The sequence below is a fragment of the Chiloscyllium plagiosum genome, chromosome 9 (assembly GCF_004010195.1).
Source record: "Chiloscyllium plagiosum isolate BGI_BamShark_2017 chromosome 9, ASM401019v2, whole genome shotgun sequence".
Taxonomy (NCBI): domain Eukaryota; kingdom Metazoa; phylum Chordata; class Chondrichthyes; order Orectolobiformes; family Hemiscylliidae; genus Chiloscyllium; species Chiloscyllium plagiosum.
Window position 1 is genome coordinate 99,630,926 of NC_057718.1, and position 24,038 is coordinate 99,654,963.

Consider the following 24,038-nt stretch of genomic DNA (forward strand, 5'->3'; position numbering starts at 1 on the left):
CCTCACTCAATGCCCAAATCCCAGTTGGAGCATTAATATCTATTCCAACAACACCCCCCCAACAATGTTTCAATGAGACAGCTGTAAGTAGCTGAAAGGACTTGATTCCAGAATCTTCTAACTCGTGACGGTCTTAGCTACCTTCACAGCTTCAGTCATTGTATCATACAGAGGCCTTAAAGATATATCTTCACAGTAGACTTTCAAAGGTACTTAGTCAGTGTAAAATGAACAAGTTAATGCAGCGAGGCATATCATTGGGCAGCTTCAGTGTGAAAATAGAGCAGTGTGCAGGGACGGGATTATTGGTCAGCCGTGATTCCATCAAATGTGTCATGTGAGCGGGTATTGGGACTGCAGCCTCATAGACGTGCCATTGGGTGAGCTCACCACCAGCATGAGGGTAACATGCTTCTCTCGCTTGTGAGGGAGGGGTTACACCCCCCCACCCCCCCACCCCCCCACCCGATGATAGAGGAGTTTTCACCCCCATGATAGAGGGATTCCCCCTGCTGTGATAGAGGGATTCCCCCTGCTGTGACAGAGGGGTTTCCCTCCCTCTGTGATAGAGGGGTTTCCCTCCCTCTGTGATAGAGGGTTTTCCCTCCCTCTGTGATAGAGGGGTTCCCCCTGCTGTGATAGAGGGGTTTCCCTCCCTCTGTGATAGAGGGATTCCCCCTGCTGTGATAGAGGGATTTCCCTCCCTCTGTGATAGAGGGGTTTCCCTCCCCTGTGCTAGAGGGATTCCCCCTGCTGTGACAGAGGCGTTTACCTCCCTCTGACAGAGGGGCTTCCCCCCGTGATAGAGGGGTTTTCCCCGCTCTGTGACAGAGGCGTTTACCGCCCTCTGACAGAGGGGCTTCCCCCCGTGATAGAGGGGTTTTCCCCGCTCTGTGATAGAGGGGTTCCCTCTCCTGTGGTGGAAAGTGTTCCAAGATTATAATAGTGGAGTATTTCATCAGAGAGAATACAATGCCTACAGTGTGGAAACAAACCCTTTGGCCCAACAAGTCCACATCAACCCTCCGAAGAGCATCCCACCCAGACCCATTCCCCTACATTTACCCCGATTCATGCACCTAACCTATACATGCCCATTGGGCATTAAGGGCAATTTAGAACGAACATGTAAACGAGACTTCTATTCGAAGTTGATGTACAGGGATCCTTGCCTGGAGACAAGCAGTTGAGAAGGGCAAGCACTAAGGTGAGGGGGAAAATGAAATCAGCAGATGTGGGCAAGAGAGGGTGCTGGAAAGGAAGAGCTATCTGATGGCCTTGCGTTGTCACATGTGTCACCCGATGCAGCCTCTGCAGAGAGAGGGTTCTCACTGGAAGGTGACAGACAAGCCCAAACTCAGTCCACTGTCTGCCCAGATAGGGGGATGCCATCACCTCTGTCAACACAGATGGTGCCTACATTTCCCTGTCAGCCAACTGTGCCCATCCTCTGAAATGAAACAGTCCTGTCAGATGTGTTTGAGAGATATGAGAAGGAAAGATATCAATGCAAAGCTTTGTCGTTCAGCTTTACCGGTCATTTGGCTTGAACTATGATGTTGTAATTTCTCAATATTATCCAAGGGATGATAACAAACTATTAGAAAGTATGTTTGTCACAACAAAGTGTATAATTGATGGTTAGGTAACTCAAGCAGTCAATATAATCCATGCACATTGTCCCTTTGTAGTCTGAAACAAGATCATTTCAAAGTGGTGTTTTTGATGTCATTTAAATCATTGCCACTTTCACTTTGATTAATGAACTAACTGCAAGTTTGATGGGCTTACCTTTATCTATATGAAGAACCCCCTTCATTTCTCATTCTTAATGATGGCTTAAATTATATTGTTCAAAGAGTCTTGAGCCTCTCTGTTCAGCCTGAGGTTGAAATTAGGAACTGTCAATTATCCCTTTGAGGTTTAATGTTGAGATCTTCCCCCGCAAGTTCCCTCGGTGCAGCCTCTGTTCCCTCGGTGATTAGAATAAACATGGTGCTCCATCAAACTCTTGTGTAGAGTTCTCTCGTTTGCCTCAGGTAATATTTTCATGAGGCCAATTTCAATCAGTTAGTCAGGTCTAACTTGAACTCATGTAAGTCACATCCGAGATATGGTGGTCCAGGGGTATTCTCAATCAATTCGTAACCCAGAACCTTGGGTTAACGCTGTAGGGTTATGAGTTCTAATCCTGCATGAGGTGGGTGGTGAAAATTGAATTCAATATTCACAAAACAGAAGCTTAAGGGTAATAACCTCTGACCGAGCCAGTGATGTCCACACCAGATGAGTGAATGGCGATAACTGGTGTTGTTTGTGGTAAAAGCCTATTAGGGTCAGTAATGTCCTTTAGGGAGGGAAATCTGTCATCCTTACCCAGTCTGGACTATATGTCTGTCCAGGAGAAAGTGAGAACTGCAGATGCTGGAGATCAGGGTCGAGAGTGTGGTGCTGGAAAAGCACAGCAGGTCAGGCAACATCCGAGGAGCAGGAGAGTTTAGGTTTCAGGCATAACCCCATCACCAGGAGGCTGAGGAGCTTCAAGGCAGAGGGGAGGATGTAGGGGGGGGTACAGTGAGAGAAGGACTGATGAAGGGCTTATGCCCGAAACGTCAACTCTCCTGCTCCTCGGATGCTGCCTGATCTGCTGTTCTTTTCCAGCACCACACTCTCAACTCCATGTCTGTCCAGCCACACAACAATGGTGTTGATTGCTAGCTGGCCTCGTGACAGGCAATAAATGCTGCCCCCCTCCCAATGATGCTCCACACCTGCCCCTACCAATGGATCAGAAACATGGAATCAGGTCAATTGGATCCTTCAGCATCTTTGAAGATACAGACGGGGTTAATGTTTCAGGTCAATGGTCTTCAGCAGTGCCCCAGTGAAACCTTACAGTCTCTTGCTCCTTGAACTAAACTCACACAGCTGGGAAACTGGCCCCACTGACCATGTTCCCAAACTAAACTGGTTGCACTTGCCATATCCCCCCCAATCCTTTCTATTGTAAGTGTGCATGCACTGACCACTTCCTCTGAATGTTCATTCCACACGCGAACCACTCTCTGTGTAAAAAAGATGACCCTCATGTCCTTTCTAAAGTTTTCTTCTCTCACCCTAAAATATGTCCCCTTGTTTTGAAATCCCCTTGTTATTCACTTTCATAGAACCCCGAGTGTACAGGAAGGACCTACTCAGTCCACACCCCCACCCCTCCAAAGCGCATCCCACCCAAACCCAGACCCACTCCCTTGCAGTAGATAATTAAGAAAGCAAATGGAATGTTGGTTTTTATAGCTAAAAGAATAGAATAGAAAGGTAAGGAAGTATTGTTGTAACTGTACAAGGCATTGGTGAGACTGTACCTGGAGTAATGTGCACAGTTTTGGTCCCCTTATTTGAAAAAAGATGTAGTGGCATTGGACGGAGTTCAGAGGAGGTTCACTAGATTAATCCCAGAGATGTAGGGTTTGTCTTGTGAAGTGAGATTGAACAGTTCAGGCCTGTGCTCTCTGGAATTTAGAAGAATAAGAGGAGATCAAATTGAGGTATTCAAGATGATAAAAGGTGTGGATAAAATTAATGAGGAACAGATGCTTCCCCTTTTGCGGCATTTTGGGACGAGATGTCATAGACTTAGGATGAGGGATAGCAACTTTAAAACAGTGTTGAGGAGAAATTACTTCTGCCAAAAGGGTTGTGAATCTGTGGCATTCTCTACCCCAAAGTGTGATGGATGCTGGGACAGTGAGCAAATTTAAGGAAGAGTTAGAGAGATTTTTAATTGGTGATGGGTTGAAGGGATATGGAGAGAAGGCAGTAAAATGGGGGTGGGGTATATCAGCCATGAGAAATGGTGGAGAAAACTCAATGGGCTGAATGGCCGAATTCTGCTCCTTTACATCTTATGAAATTTTATCCCAAACACCTGCATTTCCCATGACTAATCCACCTCATCTGCACACCCCTGGACACTATGGGCAATGTCCCATGGCCAATCCACCCTAACATCGTTGGACTGTGGGAGGAAACCCACGCAGACACAGGGATGTTGTGCAAACACCTCGCAAATAGTCACCTGAGTCTGGAATTGAACCCAGGTCCCTTGTATTGTGAGGCAGCAGTGCTAACCACTCAGCCACCGTGCCACCCTCTCAGTAATCCTAACCAATTGCTGCATAAATGTCCTTCCTTGTACTGCCATTGCTTTTTGTTTTTGCTAATGACTTTAAATTGAGATCCTCATATTCTCAATCCTTCTAGCAATGTAAGCAGCTTCTCCCTATCTGCTTTATTGTGATCTCTATTGACCCCTCTCGCAACCTTCCCTTCTCCGAACTTTTCCACTCTATCCATGTGCCCAAAGTTCCTCATCCCCGGAATCAATCACATGCATCTTCTCTGCCCTCTCGCTAATGTTCTCACCCCCTTTACAAGTTGGACTTTAAACCTGTCTTTTAAGATGTTGCAGGTTGACATTAGGGACCCTAAATATACCGTCAGGGATGCGTTTTAAAGGGTGAGGTCATTGGCTAACAGAGTCCCAGAGAGATCCCACGTGCTACAAAAACTTTATTTATAGACTCCCCAGCAGCCAACTCAGACACAGCAACACAATTATATCACATTGCTTTTCCTTTTTAATTCACTGATTGAGGGATGAGTATCAGCCAACGATAACACTTCTTCAAAATAAATGGCCGTGGGATCTTTGTCACCAAGAGGAAAATTGGCACCTCAGTCTGAATCTTAATCGATTTTGGCTTTAGATGTTGGAGGAGAGTTGCAGGACATTGACTATAATTTATTCCGACAGACTGGTCTTCATCGATGGCAGAAAGGATTTGAAAGGTTGAATGAACTACTCACTCACCTAACAACCATATTTGTATCTTATATTAAGGATAGCAATGCAGTGATGAAGGGCTTTTCCTGCTCCTCAGATGCTGCCTGACCTGCTGTGCTTTTTCAGCACTGCACTAATCTTGACTCTAATCTCCAGCATCTGCAGTACCCACTTCTACCTAGTACTATCCCACTACTGCTCTGCACTCTCAGACTTAACTCATGTGTTCAGGCTCCTTGTGAGGCTCGACCCTACAACCCTGGGACTGAGAGTCAAAGTGAAGCCTTGGCCTCACCAGTGTTGCCCGTGGATGCCCTGTTTATACAGCAGCCCGGGGGTAATCGGTGGGGTACTGACCCAACTCAGTCTTACCAGTGGTTTCCAAGTTGGGTGATGGCTCTAGTTTGCTCTCAAGATGATCAAAATGTGACCCCAATGGCATGATTGCACTACAGGCTTTACTTGGTGGAGGAACAGTGGTGTTGTGGGAATGGTATTGAGCTAGTAATCCCGAGATCCAAGATAAAGCCCGAAGGGAAAAGGTTCAACTCGCACCACTGCAACTGGAGGGAGTTAAGTTCAATGATAAACCTGGAACAGAAAACCAGTCTTGGTCATGGAAACATAGAGATGTACAGGACAGCCCAGTGGCTCAATGGTTAGCATTGCTGCCTCGTAACACCATCTGATTCCTGCCTCGGGTGACACTCTGTGTGGAGTTTGCACATTCTCACAGTGCCTGCATGGGTTTCTTCTGGGTGCTCCAGTTTCCTCCTACAGTCCAAAGATGTGCAGGTTAGGGTAGATTGGCCAGCCAGCTCAGAGCCAGTCCCTGGAACAGAGGAAATTCTAAATCCTCTGCTTATAGCTATTTTCCTGAACCCATCTGTTCAGTAATGTTATTACAAACCTCTGGAGTAAGTGGGGTTTCAATTGCAGACTCTTTGCTCGAATGCCTGGACATTACCACTGCACCATGGCTTGATGTTCTTTGTATCTATTGACAGGATGGGTGGGATGTTATAGCCCATCCCTAATTGGTGGGTTAAGAAGTGGGAATTGAACCCAGAACACTAAACCGGGATTTGTGGATTACGAGCCCAATGCCAATGTCACTGTGCCACACCCTCCCCAGTTCCCCTCATTATATTGGTCAGCCTGATTGGTCCAGGTTGGTAACCCCAATAAAGGATCTCACAGTCAACGAGATGCACCAGGTTCCAATCACTACGGATCCCTAACAAAGACAGAACATTTCTGTGATGCTGTGGAGTCCGTGGACCACGTGTATATTGGGTGTGGGCGTTTGCACTCCCTTTTTCATTTTCTCAAAGCCTCCTCCTCTGCTTTTGGTTGCACTTCAATCCCACGCTCCTGATCTTCGGGCACCCGGTACGGAGGGGGGAGGGCAGGTCTGAAGACCTCCTCGTGGGTCTGCTCCTGGGCCTGGCCAAACTGGCCATTAACAGGTCCAGGCAACGGGCCGTGGAGGGGGTCGTTAGGGCCGACTGCCTGCCCCTCTTCCGCGGTTACGTTAGAGCCCGGGTGTCTCTGGAAAAGAAGCACACGGTGTCCACCAACACCCTGGAGCTGTTCAGGGAGAAGTGGGCGCCGCAGGGAGTGGAGTGCATTATTTCCCCCTCCAACTCTATTTTGATTTAACCCCTGCCCTCCCCTTCACTGTTTGATCACACAGCATTGCCCTTTGATGTGAAGGGCACGGCTTGTCACTGGCCACTCGGGTGTTTCCTATCTTCCAGGTGGTGGAAACCGAATAAAGATTCGTACACCTTGTGTCTTTCATTGTCTCTCACACCTGCACACACACAACATGGGGGCTGGGGAAAAAATAAGCACTACCGCGGTTAGGCGGTAGTGTGGGGGTAAAATTTAAAACGAAAGGAAAAAAAAGAGAAAGAAAAGAAAACAAAGACAGATCATACTGACTCAGTGCTGGCTGGTGCTACAGTCAGTGTGTTCCTGGTGGTACCGGAGAGGAGGGTTTCATTGCCTTTCCCCCCCCCCTTGTTTAGGGAAGGAAAAAAAAACCCAAAATTTTTTTTAAAAAAGACAGACCATCAAAGCAATACAAACACCCATGGCTGCTCTTTGATATCCTGTTAAGGTGATGGCCTAGTGGTATTATCACTGCACTGTTAATCCAGAGACCAAGATAATAATCTGGGGATCCAGGGTCGTAATCCTGTCACGGTAGGTCGTAGAATTAGAATTCAATAAAAGTCTGGAAGTAAGAGTCTAATGAGGACCATGAATCCATTGTTGATTGTTGGGGAGAAACCCATCTGGTTCACTAACGCCCTTCAGGGAAGGAAATCTGCCATCCTTGCCTGGTCTGGCCTTCATGTGACTCCAGACCGACAGCAATGTGATTGACTCTTAACTGCCCTCTGGGCAATTAGGGATGGGCAATAAATGCTGCCTAGCCAGCGACACCCTCATCCCATGAATGAATAAAGAATCCAGGCTGCTACCCCAAGACCCAGCTCACTGTTAGATACTACTGGAGTGGCACCAATTCTCTAGGAGTTTCGTTTCTCTGTGAAAATGCAGATGAAAATAAACCTCGGTGCATCTGAATAGCAGCCCACTTATCCCCATGGCCAGAAGCTACACAACGAGCTAAATTGCTTTCTTTGCCCTTCAATGTCCTTAACATCTGCGATTGTAATCCACAACAAAGACGTGAATAATGATTGGCATTTTCAACGGCAACTTCACGTCAAAGGCATGAGAGACCGTCGCTTTGGTTGGGTTGAGCTGTTTGCTCCTAAATCCTTCCAAGGCGTTACTCTGTGCAGCTCACTTGGGTGAATAGCTGCCTCACACTGTTCAGCTGTGAGAGCTGGAGCCTGGAGCAGGGTGGGTGTGCACTGTTCTGCCCACAGGCTGGTAACTCTGCGACAGACCCCAACAATCGAAACACTCCATTTGTTCTAGACTGTAGAACAGCCCAGGAACAGGCCTCACCAAAGTACCAACTGATCCAACCGTTGTGGGTAGCGTGCCTTTAAACCCCAGTAGAATCCCTACAGGGCAGATAGAGGCTGTTTGGCCCATCAAGTCAGCACAAACCTCCCCCCCCCCCCACCACCACCAAGAGCATCCCCCCCACCTCATAATCCCACGTTTAACTGTGGCTAAATGCAGAAACCCACGCAGACACGGGAGAGAAGTTGCAAACTCCCCGTAGACAGTCACCTGAGGTTGGAATCAAATCCGGGTCTCTGGCACTGTGAGGCAGCAGTGCTAACTACTGAGCCACCAACCTTTTCTTATGATTGGCTCTTAATTTCAGTGAGATCCTCACTCTTTCTTCTAAACCTCCAATGGGAGTGGGGGGGGGGGGCGGCGGGCCCAAATGGCTGAACCATTCCTCAGAAAACAAACTCCTTCCTCCTATGAATTAGTCTCAGATGGTACATTAGAGAAACATTTTGAAATGGGTGCGTGTTTGTGTGTCAACGTGAGCACCGTTTGGTTTCAAGTGTGTTATGGTACTGCAATTAGCCAAATATGAAACAGCTTATTTGAAAATGTACTGTAGGGGCCCGCTATCACTGGTAGCATTACTTCCCTGCACTATTGAGACCCTTTATGAGAGAGTGGAATAGGTGAATGAAGATAGAATCTAAAAAAATGTCAAATATTGGTTCCATTGAGGTGGCCCATCTGAGCTGTGAATTGTGGGATTCCTGTTCTTATATGATTGATGACAGTTTGACGTTATGACTGTATTATTGTCAGTACATAGCAGTACTTATGTTCTTGAGGAACAATCTTTTGAATTCCATTGGTCTATGTCTCCCCACAGATGGAATTTTGGAATCCCATTGCATCCGCCAGGATGATTGAAGTGAATGTGACAATAACGTCTCTGATGAAAGTGGCCATAGTCCCAGAGGGCCACAGGGTTTCGCGCTCTCATTACAGAGGGGTGATGGGGGTCGTTTAACCTCAGGGTCACCACGCATCGGGAAGGAGAAGCCTTTCATGGTAACCCCAGCTAGTGCGGGGAATCGAACCTACTCTGCATCGCAAACCTGCCGTAGTCGAGCTATAGCAGGCAAGGCCCGTAAACCGGCTGTTTCCGATTGTTCTGGCTCCTCTGTTTTCAACAGCAAATTCGACTGCACCGTGGGTGGCACGTTGGCTCCGTGGTTAGCACTGCGGCCTCATTGCTAGAGTGCAAGAGAAGGTTCAGATTATTACACAGAGAAGAAAGCACAAGGTCTTTTCGATTGGAGGCAAAAGCAGCAGTTGATGAGTTTATGAGGTGTTGGAGCTGATCCCCAAAGATCTGGGAAGGTGACGAGGTAGCCAGGGCCTAAATAGCCATGAGTTAAACTGCCCATTTACGTCAAATGTGAAAGAGAGTTCATCGGCATCTCAACCCGAATATGATGTGTTGGTGGTGGAAAGCTGGGGGTAGGGGGCGAATGATTGTTTCCCAATTTCTGGAACTACACGTCTTTTGCCTGGAGGAGAAGGCACTTTTGCAGACATTTGGAATGCGTTGGGCCTAGTGAGCTGCTCAGTCCAAGGGGCAATTAGGGGCGGGCAATAAATACTGAGACCCTGTGTGACTGACTGTGTGGAGTTTGCACGTTCTCCCCGTGTCTGCGTGGGTTTCCTCCGGGTGCTCCGGTTTCCTCCCACAGTCCAAAGATGTGCAGGTCAGGTAAATTGGCCATGCTAAATTGCCCGTAGTGTTAGGTAAGGGGTAAATGTAGGGGTATGGGTGGGTTGCGCTTCGGCTGGTCGGTGTGGACTTGTTGGGCTGAATGACCTGTTTCCACAGTGTAATCTAATCTAATCTAAATACCTCCCCTGTGTGTGAGGGATTGAACTTTAATGATAACATCTGGATTAAAATATTAATCGCATTAATAAGGATCAAGAAACTACTGACTTCTTGTAAAAACCTATCTGGGTCACTAACGTCCCTTTAAGGAAGGAAACTGCCATCCTTACCTGGTCTGGCCTTCATGTGACTCCAGACCCACAGCAACATGGTTGACTCTTAACCACTCACCGAAATGGCCAGGCAAGTGGCTCAGTTCCCTCAAACAGAGGGAAGTGCTGCTGGTGTACCCTACAGCATGGAGACTGTGGGAGTTCAAGAAGGCAGCTCACCCCCACCATCTCAAAACCCATTAGGGACGGGCAATAAATGCTGGCCCAGCCAGTGACACCCATATCCCATGACCAAATATTCAAATGAAGTGTCAGACAGTCTCCTGCAAATGGTTCGAATTTAAACTCCATACAGTGCAGAAACAGGCCATTCGGCCCATGTACTGACCCTCCAAAGAACATCCCATCCAGACCTATTCCTGTAACTCTACAGAGATAGGGTGGATAGATTTCTCTATAACTTTCCTGATACAGCACGGAAATAGACCCTTCAGTCCAACCAGTCCATGCCGAACAAGTTCCCAAACTAAACATGTCCCACCTGCCTGCTCCTGGCCCATATCCCTCCAAACCTTTCCTATTCATGTCCTTATCCAAACGGCCTTTAAACATTGTAACTGTGCCCACATCCACCACTTCCTCAGGATGTTCATTCCACACATGAACCACCTTTTTTGTAAAAAGGTTGCTCCTCGGGTCCCTTTTAAATCTTTCTTCTCTCGCCTTAAAAATATACTACCTAGTTTTGAACTCCCCCATCCTATGGGAAAGACGCTTGTCATTCACCTTATCTATACCCCTCATGATTTTGTAAACCTCTATAAGGTCACCCTTCAACCTTCCAGTGAAAAATGTTCCAGCCTTCACAGTCTATTTTTATAACTCAAACTCAATTCCTGGCAACATCCTGGTAAATCTTTTCTGAGCCCTCTCCAGTTTAATAATATCCTTCCTATAACAAGGGGGCCAGAACTGGACACAGTATTCCAGAAGAGACGTCACCAATGTCCTGTCCAACCTCCACATGGCATCCCAACTCCTATACTCAAAGGTCTAAGCAATGAAGGTAAGCATAATAAGCACCTTCAGCACACAGAGAGGAGGTGCAGTGGCTAACGGACTAGTTCAGAGCCAACAACCTGTCTCTGAACGTGGAGAAACCAAAGAGATGGTTGTTGACTTCAGGAGGGCATGGAGCGATCACTCTCTGCTGGACATCGACGGCTCCCCTGTGGAGATTGTGATGACCACCAAATTTCTTTGCGTCCACTGGTGGAGAATCTCACCTGGACCCTCAACACCAGTCCCATAGCCAAGAAAGTCCAGCAGCATCTCTACATTCTGCGCGGGCTGAGGAAAGCCCACCTCCCACCCCCTCGCCATCCTCACCACGTTCTACAGAGGGTTCATTGAGAGTACCTTCTGCTGCTGCATCCCTGCCTGATTCAGGAATCACACCGTCTCAGATCGTAAGACCCTACAACAGATAGTGAGGACAGTTGAGAGGATCATCTGGGTCTCTCTCCCTCCATTACAGACATTTACACCACAAGCTGCATCCGAAAGGCTAAGAGCATTGTGGAAGACCCTACACCCCCCTGACTCAAACTCTTTTCCCTCCTGCCATCTGGCAGAAGATACCAGAGCATTCAGTCTCTCACAGCCAGACTGTGCAACAGTTTCTTCCCCCAAGCCATCAGGCTCCTTAACGCAGTACGATCGGACTCTTTCCCATCTGAAATTCTTTGGTATTGCTGCTAGAAAAATATCTATTATTTATCATTCTTCTATTACACTGTAACTTGTGTGTTTTGCACTTTTAATGCACTTTATGCCGTGTACGATTGTATAGTTTGTGCTATTCATGTAGCACCCTCGGGCCTGGAGGAGCGCTGTCTCATTTTTACTGTATCAGTTGGATATGGTAGAAATGACAAATAGACGCTAATCTACTATCTACTCTACCCTATCCTGTCTGCATGTGATGCAAACATCAAAGAATGATGTACCTGAACCTGTCGGTCTCCCCTTATATTGGAGACCTACTCTGTGATCAATAGTTTCCTTTTTCAACCCCCCTGCAAAACATGAAACAGCAGAGATCAATTATCCCTGGGACATTTAACCATCTGCCCCAAAAACAATTTCAAAACTCAAATTGCTGAATGTAGGAGAGCAGGGGAGTTTGAAAATCAAGAGAAGTAAAAAAAAATGCAGTATGTCAGTATGTCAGGCACTGTGGCACATTAATGTCCCTCTGTCTGATTTCAGTGTTCCAACTTTTGGACAGGAATTGCAGCTAACGAAGGGAAATGCTTGTGTGGTGCGATCTCAGAGCTGGTTTCCCCTTAATTGAATCTGCTCAGATAAGACTCGACAGCACTTATGACATCACCATGTCTACAACATGCCAAGACCTCTTTTCCCATGAATGTTGTGTTTTTCATTCAATCCTCCAAACAGACAAAACGAAGGAGTGGATCGGTGAGTGTATATTTCCCACAATAAAATAGCTTTGAGAAAACACGGCCTCTATTTGTGTGCACGCTAACAAATCCAATGGAAACTAGTCTTGGAGGAAGAATGTGGCTGCTGTCCCTATTAAAAGCAGTGAATGTTTGTGAAAGACAAGCAAGGAGCTAGGGGAAAACTCTGTGTATATGTGTGTTTGTGTGGGTGGGTGGGTGAGTGTGTGCGCATATGTGTGTGTGTGATGTACATGTGTGTGAGTATGGGTGGTGGGTCTGTGTATTCGGGTGGATGGGTCTGTATGCCTGTGTGTGTGTATATGAGTCTGCATGTGTATAAATACACATGGTTTTGTGTGTGTGTTTATGTGTATATGATGAGCACATGTTTGTGTATATATGGAGATGTGTGTGCATATATAAGTGGGTGTTTATGTGTCTGGGTGTGTTCAAGCATCGTTACATAAGTGGGGCCGTGTATGTATGAATGTGTCTGTGTTTGTGCTTACAATATTTAGGTGTGTGCACATATGTTTGTGAATATATGGTTGCGTATATGTGTATATGGATGGGAGAGCATGTTTGTATATGGGTGTCAGTGCATGTGGGTGCATGCATGTATATATGGGTGTGCGTGTGTGTGTATATATGGGTCTGTGTGTGTTTATGTGTGTGTGTACATGTGCATGTGTATGTGGGTGTGTGTATGTGCGTGCATGTGTATCTGTGTCTATGTGTTTGTGTGTGGAGGGGCGGGGGTCCATGTGCCTGTGTCTGTGTCTGTATGCATTGTGCAACAACACACACCGAAAAGGATGGCCAACATTTTGTACTAACGTCCTAAAAGCATCCCCGAAGAGGTCAGTCATTCTCGTGAGCGATGGGAAAGAGTCCCTCACCTGTAACCGACCAGAACAGCGAAGGCTCATTCAGGAGAGCACCAAACGCATTGAGTGTGCTGCTCTGGGAACGTGCAAAGGTGCCTGAGGAAGAGCACATTGCCCCCAGAACCTTCAAGTAGCACTCTCTCCATGGGTGCCAATGTTTGCACATCAAACATGGGACTTACCACCCAGCCAGCCTTGAATATGGGACTGCAGCCTATTGATCCATTCACTGCTCCAGCCCACACTTCTTTATCTTATCAATAAGAATGCCCTCGATATCAAAAGCACAGTTATGAGCTGGTCAGCATGTTGACAACAGAATAACTACAGAGGCAGGTGAAGACAGTGAGGGAATAAATGATTTGCAGAAGAATTATTTCAGGTCAGCCTTGAAGTTGGGAAAAGGCATGGGAAATCAAGATGAAAATTAAGTTTGGAAAACAGCACCCTTTATTATTATTCATTCACGAGATGTAGATGTGATTGACAAAATCAACGTTTAATGTTCCACTACTCATCACCCTGCGTGGTAAGTTGCCTCCTTGATTTAGTTATTATTACACTGAGGGTGGTGTTATTGCCATTTGTTATCCTAACTACCCAGAGGGCAGTTCAGGGTCAACCGCAAGGCTGTAGGTCTGGAGTAACAAGTAGGCCAGACCAGGTAAGGATGGCAGATTTCCTTCCCTAAAGGTCATTTATTTTTGACAATAAGTGATGTTTTCTTTAACCTGCTTAATGAACAGGATGTTCTCAGCTGAGTTTAAACTCCACCAGCCTCAGGATTACAAACCCAGTGATGTTCCTATGACATCTTACTCTCTTGAACAGATCCCTCAGTACATCACTGTGACTGGGTGTCACATATGGGCTAGAGTCAGCACATTTACTTCCCCACAGACATCAATGAGCCAAACATATTTTTAAGACATTTCCTAATTAATCTGTGCAGCAAATGTCACCGCACATACCTCTGGAGGATTGGGATTTGAACCCAGGCTGTCTAGGTCCAGAGGTAAGGACATTACCATTATGCCACAACAGATGTACAACACTCAGTAGTTTCATAGATGCCACTGCTGAGATTAGCATTTTATTTCTGATTAACGGTGTTCATTAGATTTAAATGTCCCAGGTGGGATTCGAACTCACGTTCTAAGATTGTTTGTCCAGCCCTCTGGGTTAGCAGCCCAGTAGTGGCTCACTAAACCCCTACCCACAAAAAGCAGAGATTCACACAGACCAAACTGAATCAGCCCAGGGAGGCTGTGGAAGGGAATCTGTGAGACACATCAGGCTGTGATGTTAACACAAGAATGCCAGAACATGCTAAAGGCTAAGGGGCTGGATGCGCCCCCTTGTGGGTTCAGTTGGGACAACCACTGACACGGGTCTTCTGTTCACACACTCTGGACCCATGTGCATTTCTAACACAGACAGCTTTGCAAGTGTAAAACTGATAGTCATTGCTACACGCCAGAAGAAGAGAAATTGTTATCAGTGTCACAACATAACCACAGCCGATTAATTCTGATTTGGCAACAGGCAGACTGAATAGTATTTAAATACGCAGCAGCACCCAGGTTTAGAAAGCATGATTGAGCTCTACATAAAACTCTTCACCATCTGAACACCAGCCCAGATCAAGGTGCTGTCAGTAGGACCAGTACAGAGACTGGTGACCCTGCTCAGCAAAAGCCCTGTGTTGTCACCTCTGTGCTCAGAGGTCAGGCGTTACTTTTTTTATTTTGTGTGTTGAGTTTGTCATTGGCGGGCTCATTAAATCTTACTAGGCTTGAGAAGGTAGTGGTGAGCTGCCATTTTGAACTACTGCAGTCCTTCCATATACTAGAATTGATCTTTCTCTGCACCTTCTCTGTAGCTGTAACATTCTGTTCCATTACCCAGATATACTTAGGTAGGGTGCAATTCATTTCAATAGCACACAAAACAATACTTTTCACTGTATCTTGGTACATGTGGCAATAATCAATCAAATCAAGTTAAATATTCTGTAGATAGACCTGCATGGTGGCTCAGTGGTTAGCACTGCTGCCTCACAGTGTCAGGGACCACGGTTTGATTCCACCCTCAGGTGACTGTCTGTGTGGAGTTTACACCCCGTGTCTGCGTGTGTTTCCTCCCACAATCCAATGATGTGCGTGTTAGGGTGAATTGGCCATGCTAAATTACCCTGTAATGTTCAAGGATGTGTAGATTAGGTGCATTAATCAGGGGTAAATGTAGAGTAATAGGGTAGGAGAATTGGTCTGGGCGGATTACTCTTTGGAGGGTCAGTGTGGACTTATTGGGCCAAATGGCCTGTTTCCACACTGTAGGGATTCTAAGTTCAATGTTATTAGGGAGGGAATATACAGGACTTTGACCCAGCGACAGTAAAGGAACAGCAATTATATTTCCAAGTCAGGATGGTGAGTGGCGTGGAGGGGAACTTGCAGGTGGTGGTGTTCCCATGCTGCCCTAGGAAGCGGTCATGAGTTTAGATTGTACTTTGGTAAGTTGCTTGTAGGTGGTACACACCACTAGCACTGGGCCCAGTGTTGGAGGGAGTAAATGCTGAAGGTGGCAGATGGGGTGCCAGTCAAGAGGGGCTGTTTTACCCTGGATGGTGTTGACCTTCCAGATAAGTGGGCAATATTTCATCACGCCTCTGACCTGGGTCTTATAGCAGGTAGACAGGCTATTGGGGGAGGGTCATGAGGCGGTGACTGGGAGAGGAAATGGGTAACAGCTGGTGTTCCACTTTCCTGCTGCTTTTGGCAGTTACTTAGGAACTACTGGAGAGAGACTGAGGTCCATTTTACTCCTGCCTAGGTGTGCAGTGCTGCAGATAGATGGGTTTCTTGGTTGATTTTTGTGCCTGTTAGTTATGTTGCTTTTTGTTGCTCATCTTAACACAGCCAAAAATGCAGAAAATCCAATCTGGTTCTCTATTCTTTGGTCTGGAAATTGGCCAGGAACTGTCATACTCTGGACACCCCAGTTTGGGCTGTGCAGGGGGTAACAAATGACAATTTATCCTCACTCCACAATAATATACTCACTGCAAACATTCAGTCCCCCCCACACCTTTGGGACAGCTCAATTCGGCACACACAGGCTGATATGTTAAAAATCACACAACACCGGGTTATAGTCCCACAGGTTTATTTAGAAGCACTAGCTTTCAGAGCACTGCTCCTTCATCAGGTAGCTGTGGAGCAGGATCACAGAATTTATAGCAAAAGATCACAGTGTCATGCAACTGAAACGATATATTGAACAAACCTCGATTGCTGTTAAGTCTTTCATCTTTTAGAATGGGTTGTAGGTTTCGGTTCATTAAATCCCAGAACTTCTTTTAAGTCACATTCTCAAGATAACTTGAGGTTTTATAAAAAAAAGTAACATATCAGCTCAGACAATGCATTAAGGTGTGAGGTTACAGTGTGTCTCTATCCCAATCTTGAGTCAGACTGGTTCAATTTCCAAAGTAGGAATTTATGAAATATTACATGGACTGATTGCCTGCAGATTGTGTGCTTTTTGAGCAAAATAGAATATATCTGCAAATATAATTCTGCAAATGCAAATTCACACCACAGACTGATGTGTTAGACTGTCTGCCTCAACACGAATGTATTAACTCTCGTGATCCTCGATGGGTCAAAATAATCACATTTTTCAACCTAAATACTGGAGCTGCTATCAACTGTAAGCCTCACAGCTGACTGCATGTTACACAATGATACACAACAGCATGGATGCACTCACTGTGGAATGGCAGAATGTGATTTTGAATTTTTTAAAAATTCATTCCCAGGATGAGCGTGTCGCTGGCTAGGCCAGCATTTATTGCCCATCCCTAATTGCCCAGAGGCGGTTAAGAGTCAACCACATTGCTGTGGGTCTGGAGTCACATTTAGACCAGACCAGGGTAGGGATAGCAATATCCTTCCCTAAAGTACATTAGTGAATGAGATGGTTTTTTTTTTCCCCTAACAATTGACAATGGATTCATGGTCATCATTAGACTCTCTCTTGTTAATTTTTTAAAAATTGAATTGAAGTTCAATTTGCCATGGGTGGAATTTTGGTTCCCAGAGTATTACGTGGGTTTCTGGATGAAGAGTCCAACAATAATACGACTAGGCGATCACCTCTCTCTGCTATCCTGGATGTGAACGTGCATCGCGATGTGACAATATCATTTTTAATTTTTGAAAATAATGTACAGTGTCTCTCAGTCCAGCCCTGGGGCTGAGGCAATTGGACAAAGGGGTGACAGGGTTAGCAGGGAAGGGAGTGTTGTGTAAGGTAATGGTTATGAAAGGGTTAACCTGTGAGCTAAGTGAAGTTCCGCCGACTCTGATACATTGTGCAGTTACTGGGCCGGGTATCAGGCAGTTTTGGACACTCATTGTCCATAAGGCAGGAGCCCACGTGTTCTATGTGCTTCTTTTTTTAAATAGAGTGCATACGGGTGTGGAAACAGGCCGTTCAGGCCAACAAGTCCATACCGACCCTCCGAAGAGCAACCCACCCAGACCCAATTCCCCTAACCTAACTAAGGCAGCTAACCTACACATCCCTGAACACTATGGGCAATTTAATCATGGCCAATCCACCCTAACATCTTTGGACTGCCGGAGGAAACCCACACAGACATGGAGAGGGTGTGCAAACTCCACACAACAGTCCCCCGAGGCTGGAATCAAACCTGGGTCCCTGGTGCTGGGAGGCAGCAATGCTAACCACTGAGCCACCATGCAATAGTACTCATAGCCCAGACTTAATGTAACCCATATATGTCTATAGTTGCTGAGATGTAATAAATTACATTTTGTTCCCTAAGACAGGCATCTCTTCTAATGAGAGTTATTCCTGGACCATCCCTCTTCTGTTGGTCCATGGTCTATCTTCCACCACAACCAACTGAACAGCCCATAAGACTGGCATAGGAGAGGTGACTGGGAGCAACTCTTTACCACTGTTTGGGTCTTGACAGAGTGTGGATTCCTTCCTTTAAGTTAATTGGTTCAGATGCAATATGAACACCTCTGGCATAGGTGGGATTTGAGCCCCAGTTCTTCTATCCTAAAGATGGGGATACTACCACTGCAATAAGGATCCCTCCAGCTGATGCATTTTATTGCAACAGGGCAACAACAATTCCCTTCTCGTCGGTGTTAGAACAGGGAGCTGGATGAACTTTGAACTTTCAAAGTTGAAAATTCGTTAGTTGTAATGGCTTGAGAGGAACCCTAGCACTGCAGCCTCACAGCACCAGGGTCCCAGGTTCGATTCCACCCTCGGGTGACTGTCTGTGTGGAGTTTGCACGTTCTCCCTGTCTCTATGTGGGTTTCCTCCAGGTGCTCTGGCTTCCTCCCACAGTCCAAAGATGTGCAGGTTAGGGTGGATTGGCCATAGGAGATTGACCAGTGTTCAGGCAAGGTGGATTAGCCATGGAAAATGCAGGGTTACAGGGATAAGGTGGGGTGCTCTTCAGAGAGCTGGAGTGGGCTGAATGGCCTGTGGGGTTTCTATGATTTTATCAGGCACTAGGCTCCTAACTAACACATTTCAGTTAGAGTTATAACGCAGCGAAGTCATTTTCGTAAAATGGCTTGGAAGAATAAATTTGACCAAAAGCAGGTACAATGCGAGGCAATTCCAATGGGTCAATAGTGTGTCTCACTGTGAGGAGGATGAGCTGAAAACAGAAAAGCACAACAGGCTTCAGGAAACCTTCAGCAAAGAATAGCACCATGGATGATGGTGTTCTCCAAGGATTAGTGTTAGGAGGTAGCAATTGATAGTGTCCAGAATCTGTTCCTTTGGTATGTTGACTTCAGCCCACAGAAGAGCTTTTCACCTCACAGTGTGTCGTGATAACAGTATCACTGCGGGAGATAAGAGGATTGAAGAGGCTCGATGTAGACGCGACCTCGATAAGATGGGTCTGTTTTCAGTCAAGGCAAATTGTTCAAGCCTGGTACTTGAGGGGTCGGCCTGGCCAGGGGTGCTGAAGTAAGAAGCAGCCAACTCTCCAGGTTAACACACTGGGGGCACAGTGATTAACAATGATATGGAAGCACTGATAGAGGCTGGAAACACCACGGCAAGTAACTCACCTCCTAACTGCCCCAAAAGCCTGTCCCACCATCCACAAGGCATGAGTCAGGAGAGTGATGGAATACTCCCCACTTGACTGGATGGGTGCAGCTCCAACAACACTCAACACCATCCAGGACAAAGCAGCCCCCGCTTGATTGGCAACACATCCACAAACATCCCCCCCCCCCACTCCCACAACACCCCCCACCCCCACCACCACCGATGCTCAGTAGCAGCAATGTGTACCAGCTACAACAACTCACCAAGGCTCCTTCAACAACACATTCTAACCTCTACCATCTAGAAGGACAAGGGCAGCAGATACATGGGAGCACCACCCCTCTGTAAGTTCCCCTCCAAGCCCCTCACCATCCTGAGTTGGAAATATATCACCGTTCCTTCACTGTTGCTGGGTCAAAATCCTGCAATTCCCTCCCTAAGGGCATTGTGGGTCAACCCACAGCACACGGACTGCAGCGGTTCAAGAAGGCAGCTCACCCCCACCTTCTCAAGGGGCAACTAGGGACAGGCAATAAATGCTGGGCCCAGCCAGTGGTGTGTTCATCCCATTAAAGAATTTGTAAGAAAAACAAACAGAACTGATGAATACAGGTTACTCACTGGATCTCAAGGCCATCACTACAAGATAGTCACTAATGTGCAATTCAGGAGAAACGTGCTAACCCAGAGTTTGCTTAAGAAGTGGAACTAACTACAGTCAGAAGGGGTTGCGGCAAATACATTTAAGGAGAAGCTGGGAAAATGCACAGACGGGTATGGAAGGGCATAGGTTTAAGGTGAGAGGGGGATGATTTAAAAGGGACACAAGGGGCAACGTTTTAACACAGAGGGTGGTGTGTGAATGGAATGAGCTGCCAGAGGAAGTGGTGGAGGCTGGTACAATTACAACATTTAAAAGGCATCTGGATGGAGATATGAATAGGAAGGGTTTAGGGAATATGGGCCAAATGCTGGCAAATGTGACTAGATTAATTTAGGATATCTGGTCAGCCTGAGAAGGTGAGGACTGCAGATGCTAGAGATTACAGTCGAGAGTGTGGTGCTGGAAAAGCACAGCAGATCAGGCAGCATCTGAGGAGAAGGAGAATAGACGTTTTAGATATAAGCTCTTCATCAGGTTTCATTCCTGATGAAGGATTTTTCCCTGAAACATTGATTCTCCTGCTCCTCGGATGCTGCCCGACCTGCTGTGCTTTTCCAGCACCACACTCTCGTATCTGGTCCGCATGGACGAGTTGGACCGAAGAGTCGGTTTCTGTGCTGTACATCTCGGCGACTCTATCTCTGTCGTAAACATGTGGTCGATAAAGTGTGACTCTGGAAAAAGTGCAGCAGGTCAAGCCGCATCAGAGGAGCAGGAGAGTCAACATTTCAGGTCCTGATGAAGTGTGCTGGCCTGCTCCTCAGATGCTGCCCGACCTGCTGTGCTTTTCCAGCACCACACATTATCCACTCTGACCTTCCAGCATCTGCAGTCCTCACTATCTCCAAGTAAACACTTATTGTGAGATTTTACCCTGTGCTCCTTGACTCTATATCAAGGGGAAACAACCCTTCTGCACCTATCCTGTCAATCCCCTTCAGAATCTTGGGTATTTAAATAAGGCTGCCTCTAATTCTTCTATATTCCAATGAGTACACATCCAATCTACTCCAGCTCTCCTCGTAAGACAGTCCCTCCATTCCTGAAAGCAGCCTAGTTATCCTTCTCCAGACATCCTCCAATGTCAATATATCTTTCCTTTGATAAGGATCACCCATTCCCGACATCCCTATCCAAGATCAACCTCCACCCTGGGAATTCTCACACAGTTGCCCACCGAGAGGTGACGCTGAAAGGGTCAGTGTTTCTCAGTTCTGTCCCCTTCACCTCCATCCACTTCTTCCCAATGATGGAGCTCTTTTCCCACACTCTGCTGTAGGCGCAGCGAGTGACGAGCCAAGCCAGGACTCAGGTCACGAAAGCCAACTCCTTTTGGACAAACTCTGCTTCCTTGGGATTCAGTTTCACCCCAGGACAAGGTAAAGGGAGACCCTCAGAAACACGTGGACTCCCCCAGGGATTTTAAGCTGTCCTGAGAGAGGCCGCCCAGAAACTGCTTACCTGACACGGGCATGATGTGAAATTAAAGAACACTTCAGCTGTGTAACAGGTCGTGATAGGAGCTCATTAGTTTCAGAGTCTATCCCAGACTCTTTGCTGCCTTTCCCCCTATAAATCAAAACTTTCTCCGATGTGCTCATTCTGCTGCCTTGGCATTCCAATGGTCTGAGATTCAACCATCTCAACGTTGGCTTTCTGCAGCGGTGTGGAATGTGGTTCCTGCCCCTTCCTTGACCTTGGGAACCCATGAGCCAAGAACTACAAACAGATGGACTTTGTTTTAATTTTTTTATGTATGATTTTTGTTATTAATACAGGCACCTAGAGTAATGCAGCCTGGTAGCTCAGTGGGTAGCACTGCTGCCTCACGGCGCCAGGGACCTGGGTTCAATTCCACCCTCAGGTGACTGTTGGTGTGTTCTCTGAGGGTTTGCTCTGGTTTCCTCCCACAGTCAAAATGTGCAGGTTAGGGTGGATTGGCTGTGCTGAATTGCCCTGTAGTGTCCAGGTTAGCCTGGTTAGGTGGGTTAGCCATGGGAAATGCCTGATAGAACATAGAACAATACAGCACAGAACAGGCCCTTCGGCCCTCGATGTAGCGCCGACCTGTGAACTATTCTCAGCTCGTCCCCCTACGCTATCCCAAGGACTGCTTATCCAAGGACTGTTTAAATCTCCCTAATGTGCCTGAGTTAACTATGTTGGCAGGTAGGGCATTCCATGCCCTTGCCACTCTCTGAGTAAAGAACCTGCCTCTGACATCTGTCTTAAATCTATCACCCCTCAATTTGTAGTTATACCCCCTCGTACACGCTAACGACATCATCCTAGGAAAAAGACTCCCACTCTCCACCCTATCTAATCCTCTGATCATCTTGTATGTCTCTATTAAATCCCCTCTTAGCTTCCTTCTGTCCAATGAGAACAGACCCAAGTCCCTCGACCTTCACTCCAGACCAGACAACATCCTGGTAAATCTCCTCTGCACCTTTTCCAATGCATCCACATCCTTCCAGTAATGTGGCGACCAGAACTGTACACAATATTCCAGATGCAGCTGCACCAGCGTTTTGTATAGTTGCAGCATGATATTGCGGCTCCGGAACTCAATCCCTCTACCAGTGAAACCTAACACACCATATGCCTTCTTAACAGCACTATCCACCTGGATGGCAACTTTCAGGGCTTTTGCCTGAAATGTTAAGGTTTTTTTTCCCCACTGCTCCTCAGATGCTGCCTGACCTGCCATGCTTTTCCAGCACCACACTCTCGACTCTAATCTCCAGTATCTGCAGCCCTCACGTTCCCTATGGGAAATGCAAGGCCACTGGGATTGAGTAGGATGCTCGTTGGAAGGCTGGGATGGGCTGAATGGCCTGCTCCCACACTGTGGGGATTCTACGACTTAAACACTTTTCACTGTATTTTTTTGTATAAATGCAAATGACAATAAAAGACAGTTCTGTTCTATTCTCAGGGAGAAAAATCTACTATTACAGAATTAAATGTTCCTTTGGAAAAGCTCTGTCCTTTTCAGAGACTGTCCTCTTTGATCGCTCTGTGGTACAGTACTTGAAGTTCTGCTGGTTAAGCACACCAGGGGCTAAATCTTCACCAAGATTCATCAGAACGTCCCTGACTCAAGGCTGGTGGGGGAAACCATGCGATCAACGATCGAAGATTGAGCACGTTCGTATTTTTGGGCAGCATATCCCAGGGATGTCTCGGAATTACGGCCACACGGATTCCAGTCCAGGTTTTCCAATCTCCCTGACAGCCTGTCGCAAAGCCACTCCTCAGAGAGGGAGGTGGGAGAAGGAGCGGGGGAGTGGGAAGAGGGAAGAGGAGGCTTAATTGGAGAGATGGGGCTTCCCTACTTTGGTGGGAAAGCAATTGGTGACAGAGTTGTATCACTCAGCAAGTATTTGGGATTTGGAATGTACCACCTGGAAAGGTGGGGGAGGCGGGTTTGATTGTGGCATTGTAGAGGGGCACTGGATGGTTATTGGAATAGAAATGGTGTGCAGGGGGATGGGGAAAGGGCAGGAGTTTGGCGCAAGGGGATAGAACCAGTGCAGGCACGAAGGGATGAATGGCCTCTTTCTGTATCTTAATAATTCTTTGATTCTGTGGAAAATTGTCAACCTGAAGCCACTGAGTATTTCAGGCATTTTCCTGACATTGTGACCCCAGATTTTCAGCTCCTGCAACGTTTCATTTGTGTGGGGAAACATGTCCAAACGTGTGATTGAAGAGGAAGGTTTTAAGCTACTGGGGAGACTATGACATGGTGGCACTGTCATGGGATCTATATTCCAGCATGTCTCCCATCTCACCTCCCACACTCCCTTAATGCTGTGGGATTGCGCTGCTTGGCAGATGGCGCAATTCGACAGTGAGTAAACTGAAGGAGGGGTTAGACAGATTTTTAATGGGTTGAAGGGATACGGGTTGAAGGCTGGAAAATGGGGGTCAGAAACATATCATCCATGATCGAATAGTGGAGCACACTCAATGGGCAGAATGACCCAATGAACTAATGAAGGTATCACAGGGACATGAGGGATGGGGGAGGCATTGGGAGAATATGGTAGGGGGATTTGGGGCATGAGAGAGAGAATGGGTTGGAGGGTTTGGAGGGTGAGACAGATAATGGGTT

At 46.8% G+C, this 24,038-nt stretch overlaps 1 long non-coding RNA gene across 1 annotated transcript in view; it reads right to left on the reverse strand.

The window, feature by feature from the left end:
* LOC122553250 overlaps window positions 1–24,038 on the reverse strand; it is a 53,913-nt gene that overhangs the window by 15,302 nt on the left and 14,573 nt on the right. Inside the window, exon 2 of the long non-coding RNA XR_006312665.1 lies at window positions 8,908–9,045. This is a non-coding gene — a long non-coding RNA (uncharacterized LOC122553250). The remainder of the gene's footprint in view (window positions 1–8,907; window positions 9,046–24,038) is intronic.